This window comes from Trichechus manatus, unplaced genomic scaffold (assembly GCF_000243295.1).
Source record: "Trichechus manatus latirostris isolate Lorelei unplaced genomic scaffold, TriManLat1.0 scaffold00003, whole genome shotgun sequence".
Classification (NCBI taxonomy): Eukaryota; Metazoa; Chordata; class Mammalia; order Sirenia; family Trichechidae; genus Trichechus; species Trichechus manatus.
Window position 1 is genome coordinate 37,253,129 of NW_004443939.1, and position 5,402 is coordinate 37,258,530.

The 5,402-nt window shown below is 38.7% G+C and overlaps 1 protein-coding gene across 1 annotated transcript in view; it reads right to left on the reverse strand.

Moving 5' to 3' along the window:
* Positions 1-5,402, reverse strand: part of ODF2L (outer dense fiber of sperm tails 2 like) — a 58,842-nt gene that overhangs the window by 52,818 nt on the left and 622 nt on the right. The gene's annotated exons all lie outside the window — the stretch shown is intronic.

The following is a 5,402-nucleotide window of genomic DNA, read 5'->3' on the forward strand; positions in this document are numbered from 1 at the left end:
AGGAGAAAAGTGAGGTGCAGAACTCAAATTCACGTAAAAAGACCAGACTTAATGGTCTGACTTGACGAGAGGGACCCCAGAAGACATAACACTTGGGCTTTCTGTTAGCCCAGAACTGAAACCATTCCCAAAGCCCAACTCTTTTGACAAAGATTAGACTGGAATATAAGACATAAAATGATACTCCTGAAGAATGTGCTTCTTAGTTCAAGCACATACATGAGACTAAACGGGCAGCTCCTGTCTGGAGGTGAGATAAGAAGGCAGAAAGGGATAGGAGGTGGTTGCACGGACACGGGAAATCCGGGGTGGAAAGAAGGAGCGTGCTGTCACATTATACGGATAGCAACTAGGGTCACATAGCAATGTGTGTATAAATTGTTTTACGAGAAACTAACTTGAGCTGTAAACTTTCACCTAAAGCACAATTGAAAAAAAAAAAAAGATTTATAGCCTTGGAAACCCTACTGAGCAGTTCTACTCTGTCCTATAGGGTCGCTATGAGTCAGAATGGACCAGACGGCAAAGGGTTTTTTTTGTTGTTGTTTTTACTTATTCATCCCTCGAGTCATCTTTTCAGGAATCATTAAAGAAAAATAGTTCCCACATGTGGAATAAAAGTTCTATAACACAATGTAAGGGAAAAGAGATCTTGAATTTGTAGAAAATCGTTTATGTGATTAGATTCCACTTAGTATTTTAAATGAGTTCTTACTTGGCTTTGTGGGCTATTGGCAACTATATAAATGCAATTTTTCTAAAAGTCTTACAACAAAACAAAATCATAAAACAAAATTTCTCTACTTTATTACCTATAATAGATAACTATATCTCATCTTAAAGGATAAATAAAATTAACACTTTTTTTATACATTTAGAATTTTAATAAAAATTAAAAATAGGGATTTTAGAATGACTTTCGCCCAACATCCTAAAACGTTACCTGCATTATTCATTACTTAATGCTCAAAACATTAAGCAGGGAATGTATACCACAAATCTTGGATATTTTCCATAGAAATTATCAATAATCATATTCTTATAATCTAGAAATCTTTTCCAGGATAAAAGTTGTTCAGTGGTTCCAAAGCACTACAATATTTTTGTGTTGTGACAATACTATAACCAAAAACATGCGTGCAGCATACAACAATTTTCTTTAGTGTAAGGAGTCCCACCTTCATAAAAAATGCTATCATTTTAGAGGACCAAATGTATTCTTGTATGCAAAAGCAGATGTCTCACAGGAAAATGTTCTCAATTGTGTGGAATACACTGCCAATTGACAGATGTACTGCACTTTTGTACAACTTGTGAGAGATGAAACAAAGACTTTGTTCTGCACACGTATTTAATGATCAAATCCTTAAAGATCTGCAATTTTAAAATATTCTTAAATGGTTAAAGCATTAGATTTCTTATACAGGGATGACTTTACCAGTCTCCTACCAAAAAGGCATGTACTTGAATCTTTTTCCAGGAGTGGTCATGGGTTTATGTTGATCCAGCTACGCTCACTAAACTATGTTCTATTTTGGCCAACAAGCATGTGAGGGATGGCTGTTCAGGGACACTGAGGCTGGCCGTCGTGAGAGAAAACAATGTGGTCCATGGCCTTCCGTAGCATCTAGGTCAGCCTGAGTAAACTAACCAGCCTGAGGCAAATATGTACTTAAAACTAATCTCTCTAAAGAGAAAGCATATGAATCTTGCAGATTCTAACTTGTTTCACCAAACACTAATTCTTGAAGAACTAGTTCCCACTGGCTTCAAACAAAAGTATGAAGTTTTTACTAAAAAAATTTACCATGAAAAATTCAGCAAGGAGCCCAAAATAGATGTAGGAATGTTGCTCCTTTCTTCCACTGTGCGGACACTAGTCGAAAGTTTACTAGAGAACTAACTGTATGGCATTTTAGACTCCATAATGAAACGTGAAAATGGCAGAGTAAAAATAGTTGGAATATACAGCTTATGAGTAAAAGCCACCAAAATTAGAAAAAAAATCTTCAGAATACAGAGAAGTTAACTTAGATAATTAATTAGGTAATGCCTCCCTCCACTGAATAAAGAGGAATTAAAATTAAAAGATGAGTTGCAGATTGGATAATATGGGGGAGAAAGTCAATAGCAAGACTCACTGGTCTCTAAGTACAGGCTATATACTAATTCTTCAAGGTCCAAGTCTCATCTCCTTCCCAAAGCATTCTCCAGTTACTCCAGTCCACCAAGAACCCTAAACATCTAGTAGTATTTTCAGAATCACACAGTTCATAATTTAATTTTTCCATAAATGCTCATATTTTAGTTTTCTTTTAAACTTGCTACTAACTCTATGAAGGCAAATGTCATACCCATCATCCTACACCCTCAAAAATTACCTAACACTGTGGCAGGGTGGTTCTCAAATACAACCTAGGGTGATCATGTCATTTATTGCTTAAAGTGGGGCATTTTTGAAACGGATGGGGGCCCCATATAGAGACAAATTACCCAGAAGACTGGGTCAAAATTTTCAGTTTCCTTCAGTCCCAAAGATGTTCAGAATATTGTCTAATCCCCAATAACTAAATCAGCATCGTTTACCAAATACTGAAGCATCTTCCTTCCCTTCCTTCAATGTACTAGTAGCAGTTGCTAACATTTATTGAACAAGGTACTGACTGAGCTTATAGGCTTCATCTCACAAAAGCCTTACAAGGTTGCTATTAACATCCTTGAGCTATAGATGAGGAAACCAAGTCTTAGAAAGGTTAAATGGCTTGCCCAAGATTACAAATAACGATGTCGTGGAACTCAGTTTTCAACCAAAAGCTATGAAATACTGAAAATATAAATCATCATTAAGAATCTAAAGCAGAAAGTAACTCACAAGCTTGCCTTAATTCAGTCAGGTTTTTACACCACTCGTCAACTTATATTCAAAAAATGAAAAATGTTCTGTACAGGGAATCGAGGGATGAATAGATGGAGCTCCTGCAGACACAGATAGACTACAAATCTAAAGAGAGAGCAGACAGTGACCAGACCACTAAATCCAGTGTGCTGAAGGCTGTGACAGGGCTATGAGAGCACAAAGGATACCTAATGCCGATCCTGGAAGACTTTCGCAGAGTATTGTCACTGTAAGATTTCCCACAAAGACTGAACTCTAATATAAACTATGAACTTTAGTTAATAATAATGTATCAATATTGGTTCATCAATTGTAACAAATGTACCACACTAATGTTAGACATCGGAAACCCTGGTAGTGCAGTGGTTAAGAGCTACGGCTACTAACCAAAAGGTCAGCAATTTGAATCCACCAGCTGCTCCTTGGAAACCCTACGGGGCAGTTCTCCTCTGTCCTATAGGGTCGTATGAGTTGGAATCGACTCGATAGCAGTGGGTTTGATTTTTTTTCTTTGTTTTAATGCAAGATGTTAATAATAGGAGAAACTGTGTGCAGGGGATGGAGGGCATATGGGAATTCCCTGTACTTTCTGTGCAATTTCTCTGTAAACCAAAAACTCCTCTAAAAAATAAAATCTAAGTATTATTTCTTCCTTCCTTCTTAAACAGAGTACAGGTAGTACAGGTAGAATGAACATAATTTAACCACTCCTTGATGACCCCGATGCAGCAGACTGCGCCAGACTTATAAAACATCAGTTTTAGTTCTTATTAGCCACCTGACATAGACAGCCCTTTAGTTACTGGGCTTTGGTTTTCTCTTCAATAAAATGAGAATAACCTTTGCCAGTCAAAGCAGTGGTGACGCTCAGACAGAGTGAAGTTAGCACTTACGCTTTGTTTTTTTGTTTCTAATTTAGGACTCCTTTGGTACTCTAATGATCCCTGTGGTGCAGTGGTTGAAGTGCTCAGCTGCTAACTGAAAGGTCAGTGGTTTGAAGGCTTCAGATGATCTGCGGGAAAAAGATGTGGCAGTCTACTTCTGTAAAGATTATAGCCTTGGCAACCCTATGGGGCAGTTCACTCTGTCCTACAGGGTCGCTGTGAGTCGGAATCTACTCAACGGCAATGGATTTTTGGCTTTTTTTTTTTCTCTTGGTACTCTGTCAAGGCTGCTTTCCCACCCAAGTCTTCTCTGAGTTAAGCTTTTACATACTTTTTTTTTTTTTAAATAATCACTTTGAGTAAATCACCATTCCTGAAACTGCCTGCAGGCCTGAGTTATTTGTACAGAACAAACTCTATCTTCAAAACGATTCTTTTAAGATCTACTCCTTGCAGAATTGTTATAAAATCGTCTTCAATATAGTCATAAATTGGCTGAGCAGTACCAAACCAGAGCCCAGGGGAAAACCACTGTTGATTCCTTACAGATTTGTGCCCAGTAGGTAGATGTTATTTCAATCTTATTGCTATACCCAGCTCAGTGAGTCTCATTCATTTGTATAGACCAAGCACAATGAAGAACAGCAATGCAAAAAAAAAGCCGTTTTCTCACATCTTTGGGTGCTTAGGATACAAAAACTATACCATTAATACACATCAAGTGTCAAATGAGCAGAAGCAAAAAATGGATAACTAGCTATTAAACAATTATGGGCATGACGTTCTTACTGTAAGCACAACAGTATCAAACGAATTTTAAAAGCAGACAAGCTTTCTGTGGTTTGTTCCTTTAACATAATTAACCAGGTGTTCTGGTGGTGCAGTGGTTAGAGTTCAGTTGCTAACCAAAAGGTCGGCAGCTCTAATCCACCAGCAGCTCCTCGGAAATCCTATGGGGGCAGTTCTACTCTGTCCTATGAGGTAGGTATGAGTCAGAACTGACTTGACAGCAACAGGTTTGGTTTGGTTTTGGTAAACAAGTGCTAAGGAACCCTGGTGGCCAGTGATTAAGTGCTGGGCTGCTAAAAGAAAGGTTGGCGGTTTGAACCCACCAGTAGGTTCCAAAGGTGAAAAGACCTGACGATCTGCTCCCATTTATATTATGGTCTAGGAAACTCTAATTGGGGCAGTTCTACTCTGTCATATAGGGTCACTATGAGTCACGAAAGGAGCCCAGAAAAGGAGCCCTAGTGGCTCAGTGTTTAAACAATCGGCTGCTAACTCAAAGGTTGGTGGTTCAAACCTACCAGTTGCTCCTTGGGAGAAAGATGTGGCAGTTTGCTTCCATAAAGATTATAGCCTTGGAAACCCCGTGGGGTAGATACACTCTCTCCTATAGGGTTGCTATGAGTCCGAATAGACCCGAGGGAACATAACAACCAAGTGCTGCTTAGAAGTACTGCAAAAACTGCATTCATCCAAAAACACCTGAAACTTTACTGTGTCAGGTGATAAGGAAACTAAGGTCACCCCCTTGTCCACAACAGACTTTCTCCCCAGTGCCAGCCAGAATCTTGATATGGTTATTCTCAGTAAACAACAGCACCACCCACTAACCACCT